This window comes from Rhineura floridana, chromosome 8 (genome assembly GCF_030035675.1).
Source record: "Rhineura floridana isolate rRhiFlo1 chromosome 8, rRhiFlo1.hap2, whole genome shotgun sequence".
Classification (NCBI taxonomy): Eukaryota; Metazoa; Chordata; class Lepidosauria; order Squamata; family Rhineuridae; genus Rhineura; species Rhineura floridana.
Window position 1 is genome coordinate 53,576,929 of NC_084487.1, and position 23,671 is coordinate 53,600,599.

A 23,671-nucleotide genomic window follows, 5' to 3' on the forward strand; every position below is an offset into this window, starting at 1 on the left:
TTTGCCTTACCTCCTTGGATCTTTCCTGAACTGATAATATAAACTTTTGGAGCCTCTCTTAAGACTGCTTAATGTCTGGCTTGCTGGTCCTGTACCACAAGCCTTCACCATATGAGCAAGTGGAACTCTGGCCCTATTTCTGATCTGACCTTGCTTTGTGCCTTGCAGTCCGTTCCCTCTGATCTTGCCTAATGACTTCTGCTGAGGCCCTGGTCCTGCCTGCATGGTCTGAGCTGCTAGTCCTCAGTGTACTCACTTCTCTGATGTTCTGCTATTGAAAGGTATACTAAAATGTGTTTGAAAGATTCAGTTGGTATTTCAGCTGCTATTTGCTAAATAAATCCAGACCACCAATAAATCCTGTCACTTCAACCAAACAACCAACCTGTAATCTGGTTGATTATGTACCATAAACATGGTATTCATTTTGTTAATGCCAGAGCTTGGAAAAGTTACTTTTTTGAACTGCAACTCCCATCAGCCCAATCCACTGGCCATGCTGGCTGGGGCTGATGGGAGTTGTAGTTCAATAAAAGTAACTTTTCCAAGCTCTGGTTAAGGCCTATGCAAAATGGAAATCAGCATGTTTCTGTAGTTTTGATCCCCTCTGTATCCTACCTAAAGTTTCTTCTGGGATGAATTGTAGCATGCAGAAGGTCCTAGGTTCAAATGCTAGCCTCTCCAGGTACAACTGGGAAAGACTCCTATCTGGAAACCATTCAGTGTGGATCAATAGTCTGATTTGTTAAAATGCAGTTCCTTATGTTGCTAACCTACCTGCTTTCTGCATAAGACAATAAGACAATTATACAGAAGAGAAAAATCTTCCATCTGTAATGAAAATATGACAATGGGTATATCCTGTTTGGAACGCATAGGCACCATCTCTTTTGTCCTTTTGATGCCTGTTGAACACCTTCTTTTTTCAATGTCTTTTAAATGGAGGTTTTTACTCTAGTCTCTACCTATATTGGATTTGAAATGGTTCTTACATGAAATTATTTTAATTGTTGTTTATATATGTTATTATTATTATTGATATTTTTCTTGTTAAATCACGTCAAGCTGTTTCATAAGAAGTGATTCTTAAATTAATTAAACTTCCATGCTTTAGCACACAGCTGAAATAAAAAAAAACAAAGAAGATATTGATGTGATATAAGCCTCAGTCCATCCCTTATATAGATGTGGCCACCTAAGCTTCCAGCTGTGCAGGGGATGCAGCAGACAATTGTGGGAAGTGTTTTCATAAAATTAGAGATAAGATTGGGGGTTAGGACCCTCAGGCCCTGGGGCTGACATAACCCTCCAGGGCTCTCTATCTGGCCTTTTGGACTCTGTCTGCCCCATACCCTCCTTGAGTGCTTTTGCCTGGCTTGAATGTGTCTTTAAACTGTGATAATGCTTCTAGCTTGCCTGGATGGAAGGTGGAGAGGTGCATGTGGGTGTGTGTAGAATCCTGACTTTAGCATGACTGAAATGTAGCCTATTGTACAAAAGTCACCCTTCATTGCACCACCCACTTTTGCCTCTTGCCCTGCACGCCACTGACATGTGACCACAGGAAAGTTGTCCACGAGGGAAAGCAGCCCTTGGGCTGAAAAATATTACAAATATAAGAACATAAGAAGAGCCCTGCTGGATCAGGCCAACAGCCCATCTAGTCCAGCATCCTGTTCTCACAATGGCCAACCAGATGCCTATGGGACGACCGCTAGCAGGACCTGAGAGCAACAGCACTCTCCCCACTTGCGATTTCCAGCATTCAGGGGCATGCTATGGAAACATATATGCAGAGTGATTCAGAGGTCTGAGTTGCGTGTGTGCCAGTGTGTGTATTTACCTAAGTAGCAGGCTTTTACCCTGCATTTAGATCACTGAGACTTAAGACTTAGTAAAATAAGAAAAAGCTACTTTATTTATAGAAACTCATAGAAGATAGGAAACGCATACCTAGTTCTAACTAACTAACTAAGTTGGAGGCGCAACGCCCAGACTTGGGTATTGCTCTCATGGCTCAGGAGAGAGAACAAAGAGAGATGTCTCCTCTCTCCTCAGACAGTCGAAGCAGAAGATGAAGGAGGGCCAGGTCAGCTTCCTTGAGCATACCAGTTTGCAACAGAAGGAAGTTAGGTAGAGAACAGCACAGGTAAAGGTAGGCAAGCCTAACCAGCTGGAGGACCCTAAATCTATCTTCCTTCTGGAATACAAACAAAAGAACCCAAATAGGAGTTGCTCTTGCCCCACTTCCAACACAACCATGGAGGCAGAACATAGCCATTGTGGCTAGTTGCCATTAATAACCTATTCTTTATGAATTTGTCCAGTCCCATTTTAAAGCAATCCAGGTTGGTGTCCATCACAGCTTCTTGTGGGAGTGAATTCCATTCTTGATGGATTACCTTTACGGAGAGTCAGACAGAGAGAGTGCAACCTTGCTCCTGCATCTTGATCTCTCTGTGGTTTTCAGTACCATTTACGATGGTATCCTCCTGGATACCTCCTCCAGCTCCATGGAATGGGAATTAGGGGCACCATGTTACAATGGTTCCATTCCTACCTATGGGACTGAGTCCAGAGAGTAGCTTTAGGAGAGTGTTTTTTGCCTCCCCTGAGAGTTACTCTATAGGATGCCACAAGGTACAATTTTATCCCTGGTGCTATTTATATGAAGCTGCTGAGAGTGGTCATTAGGAATGTTGGGGCACGGTGTCAGTTGTACAGTGATGACACTCAGCTCTATTCCTCTATAATGTCTGAATCAGGAGAGGCCGTGCAGACTCTGGATCAGTTTCTGGATACAGTGGTGGGATGGATGAGCAAAAATAAGTTGAGCTTCAATTCCAGCAAGACAGAGGTACTGTGGGTCAGTCATTCCCATATCTTGGGGTGCTTCTGGACCCAGCTCTGTCACTAGAGGCCCAAGTAGCCTCAATAACTCGAAACATCTTTTATCAGGTGTGCCTGGTTCAACAGCGATGACTGTTCCTGGACCGGAAGAGCTTGATCACAGTAGTTCAAGCATTAGTGACTTCAAGACTGGATTACTACAATGCGCTTTATGGGGGGCTTCCCTTGTGCTTGACCTGGAAGCTACAGTTAGTGTATAATGTTGTAGCAAGGTTGCTGACAGGAGTGAGACTCTGCCAGCGTATTGCACCTCTACTCAGAGATCTGCACTGGTTGACAATTTGTTACCAGACCAAGTTCAGGGTGTTGCTATTGGCATATCAAACCCTTAACAGCTTGGGACCATTTTACTTGCAGGATCACCTTACCCCATATGTGTCCACTTGAGTGCTTCGATCTGCGGAACTGGCACAGTTACGGGTGCCACATGATACTCGTTGTGCACTTGTAAGAAATCATTCTTTTAGTGTGGTAGCACTTTGGAACTCCCTGCCTATTGACATCAGGCAGTCACCTTTACTGTATTCCGTTTGGCCCCTGCTTAAAACATTTCTGTTCAGGCAAGCCTATCCAGACACATAGATGTTGTTGTGTTTTAAGAACATAAGAACATAAGAAGAGCCTGCTGGATCAGGCCAGTGGCCCATCTAGTCCAGCATCCTGTTCTCACAGTGGCCAACCAGGTGCCTGGGGGAAGCCCGCAAGCAGGACCCGAGTGCAAGAACACTCTCCCCTCCTGAGGCTTCCGGCAACTGGTTTTCAGAAGCATGCTGCCTCTGACTAGGGTGGCACAGCACAGCCATCATGGCTAGTAGCCATTGATAGCCCTGTCCTCCATGAATTTGTCTAATCTTCTTTTAAAGCCATCCAAGCTGGTGGCCATTACTGCATCTTGTGGGAGCAAATTCCATAGTTTAACTATGCGCTGAGTAAAGAAGTACTTCCTTTTGTCTGTCCTGAATCTTCCAACATTCAGCTTCTTTGAATGTCCACGAGTTCTAGTATTATGAGAGAGGGAGAAGAACTTTTCTCTATCCACTTTCTCAATGCCATGCATAATTTTATACACTTCTATCATGTCTCCTCTGACCCGCCTTTTCTCTAAACTAAAAAGCCCCAAATGCTGCAACCTTTCCTCGTAAGGGAGTCGCTCCATCCCCTTGATCATTCTGGTTGCCCTCTTCTGAACCTTTTCCAACTCTAGAATATCCTTTTTGAGATGAGGCGACCAGAACTGTACACAGTATTCCAAATGCGGCCGCACCATAGATTTATACAACGGCATTATGATATCGGCTGTTTTATTTTCAATACCTTTCCTAATTATTGCTAGCATGGAATTTGCCTTTTTCACAGCTGCCGCACACTGGGTCGACATTTTCCTCGTGCTGTCCACTACAACCCCGAGGTCTCTCTCCTGGTCGGTCACTGCCAGTTCAGACCCCATGAGCGTATATGTGAAATTAAGATTTTTTGCTCCAATATGCATAATTTTACACTTGTTTATATTGAATTGCATTTGCCATTTTTCCGCCCATTCACTCAGTTTGGAGAGGTCTTTTTGGAGCGCAATCCCTTTTTGTTTTAACAACCCTGAACAATTTGGTGTCGTCAGCAAACTTGGCCACCTCACTGCTCACTCCTAATTCTAGGTCATTAATGAACAAGTTGAAAAGTACAGGTCCCAATACCGATCCTTGAGGGACTCCACTTTCTACAGCCCTCCATTGGGAGAACTGTCCGTTTATTCCTACTCTCTGCTTTCTGCTTCTTAACCAATTCCTTATCCACAAGAGGACCTCTCCTCTTATTCCGTGACTGCTAAGCTTCCTCAGAAGCCTTTGGTGAGGTACCTTGTCAAACGCTTTTTGAAAGTCTAAGTACACTATGTCCACTGGATCACCTCTGTCTATATGCTTGTTGACACTCTCAAAGAATTCTAATAGGTTACTGAGACAGGACTTTCCCTTGCAGAAGCCATGCTGGCTCTGCTTCAGCAAGGCTTGTTCTTCTATGTGCTTAGTTAATCTAGCTTTAATCATACTTTCTACCAGTTTTCCAGGGACAGAAGTTAAGCTAACTGGCCTGTAATTTCCGGGATCCCCTCTGGATCCCTTTTTGAAGATTGGCATTACATTTGCCACTTTCCAGTCCTCAGGCACGGAGGAGGACCCGAGGGACAAGTTACATATTTTAGTTAGCAGATCAGCAATTTCACCTTTGAGTTCTTTGAGAACTCTCGGGTGGATGCCATCTGGGCCCGGTGATTTGTCAGTTTTTATATTGTCCATTAAGCTTAGAACTTCCTCTCTCGTTACCACTATTTGTCTTAGTTCCTCAGAATCCCTTCCTGCAAATGTTAGTTCAGGTTCAGGGATCTGCCCTATATCTTCCACTGTGAAGACAGATGCAAAGAATTCATTTAGCTTCTCTGCAATCTCCTTATCGTTCTTTAGTACACCTTTGACTCCCTTATCATCCAAGGGTTTTAATCTACTGCTGTTTTAATTGTTTTTAAAATGTTTTTAATTACTTGTTTTTAACTTATTTTACTGATAATTTTAATGTTTCTTGTAAACTGCTAAGGGTTTTTTTTTCAATCAAGCAGTATATAAATTTTGTTAAACAAATAAATAAAATAACCTATGTGCTATATGAAGAAGTACTTTCTTCAGTCTTTCCTGAATCTTTCAACACTCCCCACCCCTGTTAGATGGTTCCTAACAAAAGGCATGCATGCTCTGTACTCTGAATTTTACTTTTAAGTAAGGCACTCCTTACGAATTGGTGGCAACAGGTGTAAAACATTTCCCTTTCTTCCTATTTCAGGCTCCAAAGTTCAGGTTCTTGTTTTTTTAAAAAAAGCTTGTGGCACCTTAAAAGATGAACAAATTTATGATGGTATAAACTTTTGCAGACCCTTGCCATTTGGCTCTGTTTGTAATTCTTTTTCTTACTATATACCCGTGTTTATATATGTCTGCCAAGTGAGGAAAAGACTTCATGTATCTAGTCCACAAAAGTGTATGCCACAATAAATGCTAGTCTTTAAGGTAACAGAAGCTTCTTGGTTATTTTTTTCTATTTCAGGATTATTTAGGTGCACCCAATAAGAGACAACTCAGCCAGTAGTAGCCAGCACTGAAGTAGCCAGCCAGTTCATAACTTTAGTTATGCTATACGTTTCAAGGAGCTCTGTAGGAAACCAACAGAATTCCCTCCAAACTGTCCCTGTTTCTTGAGGCTTTTGAAAGAACTGATGCCAGCTTCAACAGTCTAAAGGGTACCAAGTATTTTATTGTACTTTGAGCCACAGATATCTAGTACAATGCTGGCTCTCTAAATCTGCCTGGTAATAGGCTAGAGAGGGTGGTGCTCCATCTACAGAGCAAGAACTGCATTTCACAAAGAATAGAGTTGTATTGGTTGTTTCCTTAGTTGTTGTATTGGTTGATTCATTTGTTGCAATTGGCTGTTTGACTTTATTGAAACAAGCAATAGGGCGTAGGGACGTGGTAGCTGAAGCGTTAACGTCCTGTTGTGCTGGAGATGTATCTGGGTGTTGTGGATGTAGAGTTTTCATACATAATTAAAGAGGGTTTCTAACAGAAAGCTGTGCACAGAATCTTCTGTTTGAGCCAGGGCCAGCTTACAAAAATGGAGGGGCCAGCTGATTGTGCGTAGCTCATAATTCCCGGCACATGCCAGGGAGGCATGTATGTGGGAGGATCTCTTGCATGGGCTGCTCACATAAGAACATAAGAAAAGTCCTGCTGGGTCATAACCCAGCATCCTATTCTCATAGTGGCTAGCCAGATGCCGATGGGAAGCCCACAAGCAGGACCTGAGTGCAGCAGCACTCTTCCCCACTTTTGATACCCACTCGCCCTCACCATGACAGAAATTTAGAAAGAGAGGACATCTTTCTTAGCATAGAATTATTCTCAGCTGACAGGAATATATATGCATGGTGTCATGGCCCCTTCGGAGGACTCCTCAGAGGAGGAAGACAACTCGGGGGGCAGCAGCAGCAGACCCAGGAGAAGGAACAAGAGGAATCTCCAAGGATGCAGCTCCAGCTGTCCATCAGCTGGAGAGTGTCCAGGACACAGCTGAAGCCCCTCAGTCAGATTCAGAGAACGAACAGGAGGCTCTCCCCCTACAGAGCGAGTATTGCAACAACACTGTTGGTTTGGCTGTTTAAGACAAGCAAGCTCTTAGAAGCCGTGAGGCTGATTACCTGCACCTGTCTTAGGAAGTGGGATTTAAAAGGCAGCTTGTGACTGCAGCAGGCTGCTGACTACAACATCAGTCGTGACCTCCACGCGAGACCTAGCTTCCAGAACCCAAACCCTAGACCCTTGGACTGAACTCTTGGCTCACTGGACCCAGATTTCCCCTTGACTGTGCTTTTGGACACTGACTTGGTATGTTTGCTCGGAAACACTCCTCTGACCTTCCCTTGTCCCATTCCTGTTATCTGCCTAGCCTTGGCAGATTTATGACCCAGCTAGCTGCTGGCTAATGAGTTTATAGCCCAGCTATCACCCCTCTGGAGCTAACAGTTTGTAGCCAGCCCAAAAACAAGGAGGCAAAGCAAGAACTAGGAATTTGCCTGCCATGGAGAAGCTCCAGCAGGAAAACATGCTTCTACGTTTGCAGGTAGACCAGTTGATGGCGGCCATTCAAGCCTTGCAGATTCAGCCATCAGCAGCCCCACCCGCCACACCAACGGTGAGAGTCAAATGCCCTGTGGCCGTCCCAGAGAAATTTACTGGGGCTTCTGACCAGTTCTCAACATTTCTGGCCCAAACCCAACTCTTCATGGAATTAAGACCAGAGGCCTTCCCTGATGATAAGACCCAGGTTGGGTTCCTGATTAGCCTTTGCACCGGGGCTGTCATGAAATCGCAACATTGGTTCAAACTGGTTTAAAATGAATTGTGTAAAATGGCTCAGATGCAGATAATTGTGGGGATTTCATATTGGAAAAAGATGAGCCTCTGTGAGAGTGGAAAACTTTGAGTTTTGTTTCTCAGCTGCAACTAATTAGGAGGCCTGAATAGCAGCACCTGGTTATCTCTGTTATCTGGTGAGAGCCTGGTACTCAAGGCCATGCGGGCCTGAGAAGGTTTGAGATCAGGAAGGGAGGGGGGCCTACCAAGGCACGAAAAGTGAAGAAGCTTCGGGAATATTACTTCATCAGAAAGCCCCCTGATTGGCTGAATCATTATGAACTGTTGCTGGGGGTTTTTCCTTAAGTATAGGGGATGAGACCCATAGCCTTTGTTCCCCTGGTTGTTCCCCTGGATGCTATGTGGGATTCCACTGCTTCTTACTATCCTGATGATGTCTCTCTGAGGAGAGATGAGATTTACAACAACTACCTCTTCAGTAAGTAGAATAGGCTAGTTAGGTTGTTATTTTTCTGTTGTGTCTGAACTCTCTTATGTTTTACCTAAACCCCTGGTTGGGTGTGGTTTTGAGGAATTGTTTTGCTGCTGTTAACTGTGCACTTATATTTTATTAGTAAAGCTACTTCTTATTACTTACGTGTGTTCATTGAGTGAGACCAATTTGGTTCTGAATCCAGCACCTTCACCACTGACCACAAACTACCAAGAGTGTATTTTGGCTTTACCAGAGGCTTCTGGACAAGGAGTGCCTGTTTGGCTCTTGTCTTTAGGAATCCTTGGTTTACCTATATCTGGGCTCTGGGTTTCCCCTAACTCAGAGTGGAACCAGTTGAAGGGGTGGTGGCAACCTATCATCTACCTTGCAGAGTTGGTGTTGGTTTGCACAGCCTTGACAAGGAGGGAAATTGGGTTCCGGATCAATTGCCCAAGGTGGGGTGATAGGGTTCGAAGCATGTACTTGACCCCATGGGGGTGCAAGGGAATGACAGGGGCTGTAGCTAGATAGGCCACGCCCTTGTTCCTTGAGCATAGCCCAGTGTTAAATAATCTGGCTGCCTTCACCACAGAGCTGTGGGCTATGTTGGAGGACCCAATAAGATTGACTACGCTAACCATCACATACGGAGGCTGCGGCAAGGCCGGCACCCCTTGTGGAGTATGTGACTAACTTTTGCTTATTACAGCAAGACCTGAGATGGAATGAAGCAGCACTCATGGATCAATTCCAGGAAGGGCTATCCGATGAACTCCTGGATGAGCTGGTTAGGGTAGAGCATCCTGGAACCCTGCAAGCCCTGATACACTTGTGCCTAGAGATTGATGGGGGGTTGGAAAGCAGGCATACCTTGAACCGGCCAAGTGGCTCACAGAGATCCAGTCCCTATGACTGTGCCCCTGGACCCTCCCTGCAGGGACTCTACCCCACCAGAGGAACCTATGCAGCTGGGAGGAGCTTGGTCGCACCTTTCTGCTGCAGAGAAGCAGAAATGCAGGCAGCAGGGCCTCTGCCTGTATTGTGAGTCCCAGGGGCATTTTGCAGCCCATTGTCCAGCCAAACGACCAGCAACCCCTACCTCAGGAAACTCCCATGCCCCTGTCTCCAGAGGCCCCTGGGCTTTGGCAATGCAGCCATCAAGGGGGCCCGCCAGCTCAGTTCTCCACCACCCAAGCATCTGACTGTGCTGATCTCCCTGATGGTTCCTGGGCAGGGTGTCCTACAAGTACATGCCATGCTGGACTCCGGCTCCACTAGACATTTTATGGATGTGTCCTTTGCAGATCTGCACCACATTCCTTGACAACCTACCCGCCAACCCGTGCTGGTGGAGACTATTGATGACTGGTTCCTCACCTCCGGCCCTGTAGTACAGCAAATGGTGCCTTTAGAAATGGCCCTTGGTGGATATCAGGAAAGCCTCCAATTCCACCTAGCAGCTGCACCCCACTTCCCGGTAGTGCTCAGGCTAGCATGGCTTCAGTGGCATGATCCATGCATCCAGTGGTCAATGGGCCGAATCTCCCTCCAATCCCCATATTGCCAAACTACCTGCTGGGGGTGGAAGGAGCAGGTCCTGACTGCCCGGGAGGCAGGCTTGGAGCTGGAGAAATTATCTGAAAAGTACCAGGAGTTCCAGGATGTGTTTGGGAAACAAGAGGCTGACCAGTTACTGCCCCATTGTCCCTAAAACTGGCCCATTGACCTGTTCCCAGGAGACAAGATTCTGGTTGGGCAGATTTACTCCTTGTCTGAGTCTGAACTGGCAGCCCTATGGAGGTTCATAGACAAGAACCTACGCCGAGGATTCATTCGACCATCCACATTGCCTGCAGCTGCCCTCAAGCTATTTGTGAAGAAGAATTGTGGGAAACTCCGGCTTTGTAACGATTACCAAGCCCTCAACCAGATCACAGTTCAGAACCAGTATCCTCTGCCCCTGATCCCCAAACTTCTGGAGCGATTGCAGAACCCTTGCATCTTTACCAAACTGGACCTGAGGGGGGCCTATAATGTCATGCGTATCTGGGAGGGAGATGAATGGAAGATGGCCTTTCGCACCAGGTATGGGCATTTTGAATATACGGTAATGCCCTTTGGCCTATGCAATGCACCCACAGTATTCCAGCATTTCATGAATGACAACTTCCGGGACTTCCTCAATCGCTTCCTGGTAATCTACTTGGACAACATCCTGATACACTCACGGGATCCCTCTGAACATGAAAAGCACACTCGAGCAGTGCTGCAGTGCCTGAGGGAAAACCTCCTGTTTGCAAAGGTGGGGAAATGTGAATTTGAACTCACTACCGTTGATTTCCTAGGCCATCGGATCTCCCCCTCTGGAATCCAGATGTACCTGGTGAAGATTGAAACCATCCTACAATGGCAAGCCCCTTGCAGCCACAAGGATGTGCAACGCTCCATGGACTTCGCCAAATACTACCGCCAGTTCATCTCCCACTTGTCTGAGTTAACGGTGCCCATCTCGGACCTACTCCGATCCAAGGAGGTTCTGCTGGACTGAAGTGGCTCAACAGGCATTTCAGAGCCTCAAGGAGGCCTTTACCTCTGAACCCATCCTGCAACAACCTGACCCCACTAGACCTTTCATTGTGGAAGCCGATGCATCTGACAAGGTCATTGTGGGTGTCTTATTACAGCCAGTGGGCAAGGGGCAGTCCCTGCTTCTCTGTGCGTTTAACTCCTGGAAACTCAACTCTTCACAACAGAACCATTTGAGAGAAGGAGTTGCTGGCATAAAATGGCCTTCGAGACCTGGCATCATCTTTTGGAAGGGGCACACCATCCGGTACAGGTGTGAACTGATCATTGAAATCTTGAGCATTTGCAAAGTGCCAGATGGCTTAATCAATGCCAGATCCGGTGGTTCCTTTTTTTCTCCCAATTTAGTTTCACTGTTACCTATCTCCCTGGCTGTTGGAACATGCAAGCAGACATGCTGTCCTGCAAGCCTGAATACCAAGCTGAGCAGCACGAGTCCCCCCTTCACCCAATCCTCTGCCCAGAGAATTTTGCAGCTACCCACCAGCCACAATCCCTACTAGACAGGGTACGGGAGCAGCAGCAGAGAGAGAAGTATGCTTTGGTACACCAGCAAGAGCTCCAGTGAGGAACCCCCACCTTGGACAGCCTGTTCTCACTATGAAATGGCACCTTATACCATCGGCACTGGCTGTACATTCCCCCGGGCACCCTACAGGGAGATGTGCTCCACCTCTGTCATGACAGCCAGCCAGCAGGGCATTTTGGAACCTACAAAACCCTTCATCTGTTCCTACAAGAATTCTGGTGGCCCCAGGTTCAGGTGGATGTCCAAGACTACATAGTGGCCTGTGATACCTGCCAATGAGCGAAGGGGCACCCTGGGAAGCTGCCTGGGCTCCTGCTTCCACTGCCCACTCCCCCAGGTCCCTGGCGGTCAGTCTCACTGGACTTCATCACAGAGCTGCCCGCATCCAGGGGAATGACCACCATTGTTGTAGTGATAGACCTTTTCACAAAGATGGCCCATTTCCTTCCCTGTGCCAGACCCCTCTGCTCCAGAAACTGTTCAGATGTTTATGGCCCGGGTTTTCCATCTACACGGCCTTCTGGACCAACTGATATCAGATGGAGGGGCCCAGTTCACCACCCGGTTCTGGCAAGCACTGTTCCGAACCCTTGACGTCCAGGTCCATTTGTCCTCAGCCCACCATCCACAATCAGATGGGCAGACGGAATGCACCAACACCACAGTGAAACAGTACCTGCGATGTTGCACCTGCTACGAACAGGACAACTGGGCGGATCTACTGCCTCTGGCCGAATTTGCATATAATAACTCTACATGCCTCCACACGTCAAACCGCCTTCTTTGCCTCCTATGGCTATCACCCTCGGTTCTTCCCTTCAGTCCTACCCCCCTCACTGGTCCCCTCCACAGATCTCATGCTGTAAGAATTGCAGGCCCCGGAGGCAGTCTTGAAGGAACAGTTGGAGCAGGCGAAGGATGCATGTAAATGGTTTGCAGACCTCCACTGTCAGCCAGGCCCTCTGCTGAAGGTAGGGGACCAGGTGTGGCTCTCGACCAAGTTCCTATGATCCCAACGGCCATCTTGGAAGCTGGATGCATGACACATCGGTCCCTTCCATATTGCCCGGCAGGTTAACCCCGTGGCTTTCTGGCTGCAACTCCCCACATCTGTTTGCATTCACCCCATCTTCCATAGGTCATTGCAGGTCCTGGCCCTCCCACCTCACCCCTTGAGTTCTCAACCATGGCCTCCACCTCCAGTGGGATGGGGAGGAAGAACTTGAAGTGGCACAGATTCTGGACTCCCGTAGGTATCATGGCCGACTCCAGTATCTGATAGACTGGAAAGGGTATGGCCCAGAGGAACGCTCCTGGGAAGATGCCTCACAGATACATGCCCCTCACCTGGTCCATCAGTTCCACCAGCGCTACCCGACCAAACCAGGCCCAGGTGGGAGGGGGTGTGCTGGTTCTGGGGAGGGCGATAGTGTCATGGCCCCTTCAGAGGACTCCTCAGAGGAGGACGAGGATTCAGGGGCAACAGCAGCAGCAGACCCAGGAGAAGGAACAAGAGGAATCTCCAAGGATGCAGCTCCAGCTCTCCCTCAGCTGGAGTGTGTCTAGGACATGGCTGAAGCCCCTCAGTCAGATTCAGAGAATGAACAGGAGGCTCCCCCCTGCAGAGTGAAGACGCCAGTGAGTATTGCAACAATGCTGTTGGTCTGGCTATTTAAGACAAGCAAGCTGTTAGAAGCCAGGAGGCTGATTACCTGCACCTGTCTTAGAGAGTGGGATTTAAAAGGCAGTTCATGACTGTAGCAGGCTGCTAACTACAATGTCGGTTGTGACCTCCACACAAGACCTAGCTTCCAGAACCCAGACCCTCGGACTGAACTCTTGGCTCACTGGACCCAGATTTCCTGTTGACTGCGCTTTTGGACACTGACTTAATATGTTTGCTCAGAAACACTCCTCTGATCTTCCCTTGTCCTGTTCCTGTTATCTGCCTAGCATTGGCAGATTTACGACCCAGCTAGCTGACGGCTAATGAGTTTATAGCCCAGGTATCACCCCTCCAGAGCTGACACATGCATAGGTATAGAAAAAAGAGAGGCCTAAATGGCAATGAAATGTTAAAGACACAGGAGCAAGGCCTGTACTGGCAATCCTAATGCCATGTGACTGAATGAATGCAAGTGAAAAGTCTTCCCCCGAGGTGGAGGTGTACTAATTAGCAGTAAGAAAAGTTTTGAGGAGAGAAAGAGGGGTTTTTTAAATAGAAAAATACAAATAGCCATATGGGAAGATGGAGAGGGAACCAGCAGGAAGGTGAAACCTGAGGAGTATTTTCAATTACCTTTTAATGTGATTTGGAAAAGAAAGTCGAAAAGTTTGATCAGGGGCTAATTAAGCATAAACACACATTAACTGTTAGGGGCAGAGACTGTATAAATCAAGCCTTTTTGGAGAATTACCACAGGAAGCAGTGAAAATGACTAGTAGTCTTCTTGTAGTTGTTTTCAAATAGCACATTTTCCCAGCAGTCCTCCAAGGGAGAATATCAAGGCATGACATTGAAACAGCATCAGTCTATATTCTCCTAAACCGTATTTCCCTTCCTTAATTGGCTCCTGCCTGTTTTAATAGCTTCATAAATGTTGCAAGGGAATAATTAAATTGTACATCACTTGATGTTGCAGACAGCATCAAGCTAGGAGGGATTTGCAAACACGCTGGAGAACAGAGCCATGACAAAGTGTCCCAATGACATTTTAGAGAACTTGAGAACAAAGCGCCTGTGGAATGAGATAAATAATGTATGTGCCAAAGGCAAATCTTGCCCCTATCTCTCCAGCTGCAGGAGTTTTCTTGGCAGAGGAGCTATGACACAATGCAGGGCCTAATCAACTCATCCGGATCTTAAAAATCTATTGTCACAACTGCAGTGTTCTGGAGAAACCAACTCCCAAAAAGTCTGTCCCACTGTTCATCATATCAGCTGTTTTGCTTCCAGGTAGTCAATACTTCCCTCAAGGTAGCCTGGAATTTGGTTGGGACAGTCCTCTCTTTTTGGCCTAAGCCAAGAGTAGGTGAGATGCAGCTCATGGTAAACATGGGTCTGCCTTGAGGCACTTTCAGCTCCATTCTCCTGAATAGGGTTGTGTTGTATCCCAGAATGGGTTCACCCAATTATTTTTATCACTAAATGTATTTATTATTTAGGAAAATTTCTTTATCACTTTATAACCTCAAAGCAATGTGCAGAATAGAAATCAAATACAGCACAATATATTAATACTCAAATAAAACATATTAAAATAATGTTACTCTGTTCAGTCAGTAACACTCAGAAACACATAGCCATCCATACCAGTACAAAGTCCTAGCTGGTCACTTTGTACAACACAGATAGCTGACCAGATAAAAACCTGACACAGCCTTGGAATTCAAATTTTAAAAATCTACCCCATCTCCCGTCTAGGGAGCACATTCACTCCCCACTTGCCATAAATGCTCTCTGTGTGATTGTCCTAATCACATGATTGATTGTATTGAGAAAGTGTTGTGTGTATCAGAAGTACTGATGCACGTCCAAGGATGGTTGTGTGTGGAGGAAAGCTTAGTGAGATGATGACTGTGAGAGAATTTTTAGAAAGCTTGTTACAAAGGTAAATTGGCAAAGCATAGAACTGTTATGGTTCAACTGACAATGCATTTGTGTCCGCTCCTTTCAGTGCTCTAGTATTACAAACATCTCGACTAGCACCAGGTTTGAGTGGGTCCTGGCTGACCAAAGTACCCTTTGGTGTGCTTACTCCTCCATTGATGGGCTCCGGCAGATGTACTGGGTGGTGGCAGAGGCAGGCCTCCTAGTAGCACTGGGCAGCTGAGCCTAGCTGCCATTCAAATTTACCACAATGCTCCTGATCTAGTATTTCAATGGGGCATCATGGAAAATTAAAATGGTGGCCAGATTCAGCTACTTGTTGCTGCTTGAAGTGCTGGGTCACATTTTTTAAACACAGCAAAACAAAACTGGGCATCCAAGAGAGGTATCACTGATGAGCTGTGTTGGAGTCCTAGGCCCCACAGCTGCTCAAGAATCTTGGGAAAGCATGCCCTATATTCACATCCATTTGGCATTTGCAGGGCAACTGGTGCATTTAATTTGAGCCACTGCTCACTAGGATTTGCCCTTGAATCCGTCTTATCACCATGTAGGGTTGCCAGGTCAGAAGCATCCCAAACCCTGAGATTTCAGGGGTGAGCCCCAGTGATGTAACGGGAGCAGGCTGTAGTGATGTCATAGGGGGTGGGGCCTGGATATATCATAAAGCATGATACATTAAGCATCAACCACAGTTGCTTGGAGCATATCATTCAAACAAAACATTTACCTGACTGGGATTAAGATAGAAATCTTAGCTAAAAGAGAGTGTTCCCAGATCCATCTGAAGTGATGGAATCATTCCTTTTCACCTCCTTAGGGAGCCTGGGTAGGGAGCACTTAATCTACCTGACTTGCTTCTGGCAAGAAGGGTTTTAAGTGCCCTCAGGCCAGGCCAGTCACCAGAAGACCATTGTAGGAACAAGGGATCCTAGTGTTGTGGAGATGTAAGAAAGGAGGACTCAGAAGTAGACTGATGCCCCTGAAGACTGCAATTCTAAACACACTCACTAAGGGATTAAGCCTTAGTAATAGGACTTACTTCTGAGTAGATATGGTTAGGATTGCGCTGTTGGTAAGGCTTGACTAGGGATCCTCTGCGAATATATTCATATCAAAGCAGGGCTGGCAATCTCCTGCCTGAAACACCCTGCCCCTGCCTTTTAACATGGCTACTCCAAATGCCTTTACAAACTTGACCCTTCACTTCAGAAAGAGGTTTGAGAAATGAGTAAGAGTAAGAAGATTCTCTACCCTTTTCTGTCTATCCTGTTTTTCTGCTATAAACTCACTTTGACAGCCAACCCAATTCCAGTGAGTAATAATGGAACCACTGTTGTTGTTTCTATGGATGCAAAGAGTGAGGTTAAAGGTAAAGGAAATGCAAATAGAAAAAGGAAAAAAAAGACAGTGATGATTTTCTAAATGCAATACCATACCAACCACAAGATTCTTATGAGTAAGGCAGAAAACTCAGCATCCCACAACCAGACAGGATTCCTAACCAAAAACCAAAACTAAAAAAAATTCTGGCAGCCAGTCAGCCAAGGTCACAGAAATCCCCATGCAGCACACCTGTCTCGGGAGCTGCAGTTAGTGCAGAATGCTGTGGCACAGCTGCTGACATGAGTGAGGCCCAGCACATAATACCTCTGCTCTGAAATCTGCACTGGTTGCTGATTTGCTACCAGGCCAGGTTCAAGGTCTGCTTTCCATGTTACGGCTACCCCACAGTACTTGCTCTGCTCTTGTAAGAGATCCATTAGTGTGGTAGCACCAATGCTTTGGAACTCCCTGCCTATTGGCATTAGACAGGCACCTTCATTGTACTGTTTTCAGCACCTGCTAAAAACAGTTTTCTTTTGGCAAGCCTACCTAGACATGTAGAAGGTAATGTTTTATCTGTTTTAGCTCATTGTTGGTTTTATTATTTTGAATGTTTTTAGATAACTGTCTTTAACTGTTTTTGCCAATATTGTTTTAATTCCTTCTATAAACCGCGTTGAGGTGGTTTTTTTAACATAAAATGGTATATTTCTTTTATTTATTTATTAATTCAATTTATATACCGCCCCATAGCCGAAGCTCTCTGGGCGGTTCACAACAAGTGAAACATCTGATATACAATTAAAAACACATATCAAGCAATTTAAACATACATTAATATCAAAAAAATTATTTTAAAGTTGTTAACTTTAACAGCTTACTCAACACCATGACTGGATCCTATCCTCACAGAAATACAGTATAATTAGTCTGATAACTGCACCATCTTGCCATCTCTAGCGACCACATTTTAAAAATCCATCTTAAAGCTTTTCTTTCCTGTTCTCAAGTATACAGTTCAATTACCACTAACTTCTGTTCTCATTTGTCTTCCTCTGCATCTGCAAAGGACATCAATGGCACAAGAGACAATAATTTAATATGAAGGATAAGATCAAAATTGGTGTCATTAACAGCTTCTATCCCAGGCAAATATAGAGAAGGGATTTTCATTGGGACCGGGGCAAATGGGTTAAACCCCCCTCTCTACATGCTGTGGTTTCAATACAGATTCTACTGCTATGTGTCAAAACCGCTCACATCTGTTGAATGTAGTCACACATTTAATGGAACTTGTAGTTGGCCTCTAGTCTTAGTTACTATGGTTTATGTAGGCATGGACAGATTTCAGGTTTGCAGAATTTATTTATTTATTTATTTTAACTCCAACTCTTAAGTTCACCAACCAGAGTCAGGGCAAAACGGGGATGGAGCCAGATGAAAAATGGTACATCTATTACTATAGATTAGGATTCTAACAACCTCATGTGAGGCTGCCATTGTTAAACAATTGGGAGGCAGAAACCCTTGCCAGACTACTGTACATCACCCAGTGATCTATAAGTAGTCCCCAGTCAAAGAATGAGACATGGTGGATATATATATATATATATATGAAATATCTATGATTTTACGCAGAACTTAGCGTATAAATTTAATTAGAGATGGCTGTGTAGAACTGAAAGTTGGTATACATACTCTGGGTTGTGTCTGCCATTTCAAGAGGCTATATTCCACATTATTGTGTTTCCTCTTGTGACTGAACATTCCACTTGGAATGGTCTTATATTCACATGCCATACTTCTGTTTTGTTTTTCTCAGCCCCTCTCCTCCCTTAAGTCTTAAAATCATTCCACACAACAGCAGGTTCTACAGTTTGAAGTTTAGCAAGTTTCCAATCTGCAATCCTACTTTAAGGTAGCTTTCAATAACAATGTAGAAATTGGTTTTTCCAGAAGTGACTTCATACTTCTAAAAAAAAATAAAAACTTAACTCTTGTCCAATTTTTGTTTAAAAAACAACTGCAGTGTTATAAATTTTTTGAATTGGTGTTCAGACACTGGCAAACTTTTGATATATGGAAAGCTGTTTTCTAAGGCACCTCTGAAACATAAAACTTACTGGAAAGAAAAGTGTGGACTTTAGTACTTATGTTTTTATAAGAAGCATTAACTGTTCAGTTGTGATTTGGTCTGGGAATACCATTAGTCCTCTCAATTTGGTTCAGGGATTTGGGAGTATTTGCTGATCAAATCCTGTTGTATTTCATTGATGTGTAATATTGCTGAAATCCCAACGAAGGGACTGATCTCAGAACTGCTACGTTGTTGACATTCTTTACTAGGGTACCAATATATGAATACAGAAGATAAACATCTAAGTATCTAGTACCTGGGAATGTTCTGATATCCTCTCTCTATAGGGTGGGTGATTTAAAACAAAACAAAAACTGTAACAAGCCCATGTCATATTATTTCACAGATGGATATAACACTTTACATTTCATTTTAAAGGTAACAGAATGAGCCTCACCACAGTTCAAAATTAGGTGTGTATGTTTAAGTCAGTACCTTTCTATTTGATCAACACTGAAACAACAGTCAGAAAAGGACTAGGTCCTTTTCCAGTGTTTGTTGATGTGAAAAGAGATTCCTCTGGGTGGCAGAATTTCACATGGAATTTCACTTTCCAGCAATATGATAAGAATAAGACTGCAGATGCTCACCTGAATAATGGTACTCATCATTTTGGACCCCATCTTTACTGTGTTACCAGATATAGAACTGACAGTCATATTATGGAGAAGGTATTGCTGTTGTACATTTAAGGCAGCAGGTTGCATTCCATTCTAAACACAGGTTTTTCTTAAAGCACTATTTATTTCATGGCTGCATACACACCTTACATTTAAATTAGGGATGGGGGAGAATATCTGCCAAATTAGACCTGGCACTGGATTCCAGCTGAATTCAATAGTTTGCCATCTTTTTGGACCAGCACCTATTTCTTGCTGTGGTCTGCGGCTGTAATCGGCACGGATTTTGTGGATACAGCTGCAAATCGGCAAGAATTTATTCTTTCGAACATTTAAAAAAAGTAGTTTATTCAGTCAATGACCAGCATTTCTTTTGAACATTGAGTTATTTTTGTAACACTCCATAAATGGCGCATTGCTATTAAGGAGCCAGCATTTCATGCCCTTGTGACCTCTGTCACAAGCCCCAACTGTTGCTAACAAGGAAAAGTAGTTACAATTGGCCAATTTAAAATGCTTTTTCATCGTACTTGCAAATACCTGTGTCATGAAGCCTCCTGGGTTCATTCTTTAGCCCTGTTTTTCTCTGCTGTCACATCCTCTCACTTCCCCAAATTTTAGGAACCTTAGTATTTTAAAGAAATGTTCCCCATGAAGCCAATTTTGAATCAAGATGATCCTAAGGGTAAAGGGTAACCTGTTCATAAGCCTGACCCATTTGGCTCCTGTCAGGTAACCTCCAAGGCTTTTGCCTTGGAATCCAGAAATCACTTGTTGCAAGAGGACGGGGAAACTGTTCCTCTCTTCCCAGAGGGTCCTTCGGGTCCTTGGTAAAGGATAGATGAACAAACAACACATATGCAGCCATTTAACATACATTACGACCTCCATGGCTCCTAACATTGATAACTATGAAATTTCAGCCACCAAAAAGAAACAAAAAACCCCGCAGATCAAATCACCCCAAAATGTGCATAACAGATCGAATTGGCAAGAGCAAATGGGAACAAAAAAATGGTGGATTGGGATTAAATGACGGACTGTTGGAATGCAAGTGGTTCGGAACCATGCAGCAAACCCCATCCCTAATTTAAATCACATTTAATGTTCACCCCCCAAAAAACAAAGAATCCTGGAAACTGTAGTTTATCCCTCACAGAGCTGCAATTCCAAGCACCCTTAACCAATGACAGTTCCCAGGATTCTTTGGGGGATGTCATATGCTTTAAATGTGATTTAAATGTATGATGTGTACAGCCCATTACTTTAAACTTGGTAAGTAATTGAAAGATTATATTTAATTGGGTCACATATTATGTTAAGGATACTTGGGAAATGCTTTCAATACTCACTTGTTCAGTAATCACATTTTTGAAGAAAACAAGTAAAAAACCCAAACTCCCCCCCCCGGTGAATACTTTTATTTGGTTTTGTGTAAAGACATACACGGTCTCTTCAAAAGGTCTGGAGATGCAAAATAATTTGTGAAATGCATGTATATAATTAACAAGCAAAATAATATTGCCAAACACAATCTCAATTCTGAAGACCCTCCTAATTCTCTGTTACTGGTTAAAAAATCCAAAGACTGAATTATAAATACATTCAAACTTGACTTGTAATGCTTTGATAATCCACTGTCCCTCAAAATAGGATTCCTACCTTTATTTTACAGTAGTGCCCTTTGTGCCTTTAATAATAATTGTATGACAAGTAGAAATTCAACAGGCAGCATAATTCTTGGCCTTAAGACATAGCGATTGAGAAAACTCCACCTGTTAAATTTCTTCCTATCATGCAGCTCTTACATGCAACTTTATTCTAAAAGTTAGCAACAAACAATTTATAGGATGGAGGTGTTCTAAATATTGGCTTTCCCCCAAGTCATGGGGGGGAATGATGGTGGACATCCTTTTTGGTTGCTATGCCCACATACACATGCATTAAGAAGTGGACTGCTCTCTGTGCACATGATTCATAGCCTTCACCCTAGGCTGCCATTTTTCTGACTTCAAGGAACCCCTTCAACATCACCTTGTTTACATATCTGCCATGATGCCCTTGTGTATTACAGAGGGTTTGGGGGATGGGGAGGAGTGTTCTAGGGCTCACATTTAGTTCCCATGGAGCATAGTCTAGGCCTGTTTTCCAACACCAAATGCTGTTTCCTGGCTTTGCTACAGTTCTGGACCTCCTTGAGTTTCCAGAGAGGCACTCAGAGTGTTGTCTACACTTAGGCTGATTGTGCTGATTAAGAGGCATATACAGTGTTCCTTGCCATGTCATGAGCAGGAACTGTGAGAGGAGAAAGAAGGAGAGGAGCTGGATGGCACCCATACTTTACAGGTCCTCTAACTTAGGTACCCCTGGTAAGCTTCTGATTTTCTAAGCCCAGGATTCCCCAGGTCACTGTTTGAAAGCCCCTGATCTAATGGACTAATGTGGAGGTGGTTGTGAGAACCCAATGGGACTTGTGCACAGTGTCCATGTGAAGCGGTCTTTTGATTGATCAAAGATCCCAACAAAAAAGTTACAATGACCCTAGGAAAAGAAGCAAGCCTCTTTTCTTGATTATTGTAATGTACCCTACATGGGGCTGCCTTTGAAGATTGCTCAGAAATGTTGGTAGGTTCAGAATGCTGCAGCCAGGCTCCTTACAGGGGTAGGATATAGAGCACAAGTTGTCCTCCTTTTGTACCAACTGCATTGGCTGCCTGTTCATTTCCAAACACAATAAATGTGGTTTTGAGCCATGAAGCCTTAAATGGCTTAGGACCAGTTGCCCTGCTCCATAGAATTCTACCTGAGGATTATGATCTTCCACAGACAACCTTCTTATTGTCCCTTCAGGTATTCATAAGGTGACAATGCACAAGGGGTCCTTTTCTGTGGTAGCCCCCTGCCTCTGGAGCTCCCTTCCACAGGAGATAAGAGTGGAAGAAGAGGCCTGCTGGATCAAAGCAGGGGTCCACCTAGTCCAGCATCCTTTTCTAACTGTGGCCAGCCACATGCCTATGAGAAGCCCAAAACCAGAATCTGAGTGCAACAACACTCTCCTACCTGTGATTCCCAGCATCTCCCCTTTGTGTGGCTTCTCCCTGGCTTGCATTTAGGAGGGCAATTAAAACTTTTCTTTTGAGCCATCTTAGTTTTTTGGGCTGCTGTGAGTTCTATGGTTTCTGTTATTTGTTTTTATTGTTTTATTCTTTTTAGTGTGAGCCACTCTGATCTCCTTAGGAAGGAAGAGTGGAATATAAATTATTTTAAATAAATACAAATGATCGCAGTACTGCATAATATCTTAAACACTGCGTTGAGTGCAAAATAAAATGAATGCCAGATCAGCCTGCCAACCTGCTTCTAAGATCCCCATTTCTCCATACATCAAGAGAAAGTTCAAGAGATATTACTGGACAATGATCTCGGTAGGGGATAATTATGCAGGAAGAAGCTTCTTCTTTATGTCCATCAGCTCTGCTTCAAATAAAGTGCAGAGATTTATAACTTTTGAAAAAATGCTATTTAATCTCTCCCTCTTTTCCCTCTGTGTAATAAAGATTAGCTGTTTCTGTAGCAGCAGAATGCCATAATCATTGGCAGTAATATCTTCTTCTAAACCTTTTATATGCAGAAGCAGAGGTTTAAAGTGCAATGATGCTGTCAAAAGCCAGCCAGCCTCCCCTGATGCTGTGATGAACAAAAGGACCAAGGTCCTTAGCAATGCTACAGCCCTTTGATCTCTAAAAGCTACTCGAGCTGGAAAGCAGCTGTTCTTCTGTAGATCTAGTTGCTCGCCCCCTACCCTCTCTGCTTTTCATGGCAACTTGCCAATGTTTCCTTTGTCCTTCTAGTGCTAACTCATCCTGTAGGTAAGGAATACAGTCAGAGAAGTAGTTCTGAGGAAGCTTTGCGAGGTTGCTGAAAAGCAGATGGGGGGTTGGCTTACACTGTGTCTCATAAAGTTAAAATCAGATCCAAGCGGGAACAAAAAACACACCCTTTTCTTTCAAAAGTCTCTCCACTTGATTGGCAGTGGTGTGTTCCTTACAAGTAGATAATGTCAGGATATTGCTGTTTAATGTATTTGGCCATCCATCTACATTTTATGTAGTAATCCCAGCCCTTAATAGCCTAGGATATTACCTGCCAGATCACCTGTCTTGTCCACTGTTTGTCTCGCTTGAATCCTTTTATGTATTCTCTGTGGCAGCCGCTAAGTTGTGGAACTCCCTCTCCACAGAGGTGTATCTATCAATTTCACTATAAAGGTTTCATTGTATGCTGAAGATACATCTCTTTACCCTGGCCTTTGACACATGAGATGTATATTTTTAGGACCCATCCTACTCTTGTGATTGTAATTTGTTTTAAGCTGCTTTTAATGTATTTTAAATTGTTTTGACATGCCCTGGGACCTTAGGGTGAAGGGTGGGTAATAAATAAAAAGAATACTAATAATATGAATACTAATGCTATTACTAATTCTCTTGCCCTTGTCTGGAGTTTTATGTCCCCTCTCCCCTGTCAATTGATCACCAAATATTGTTTTATCATTCTGTGTA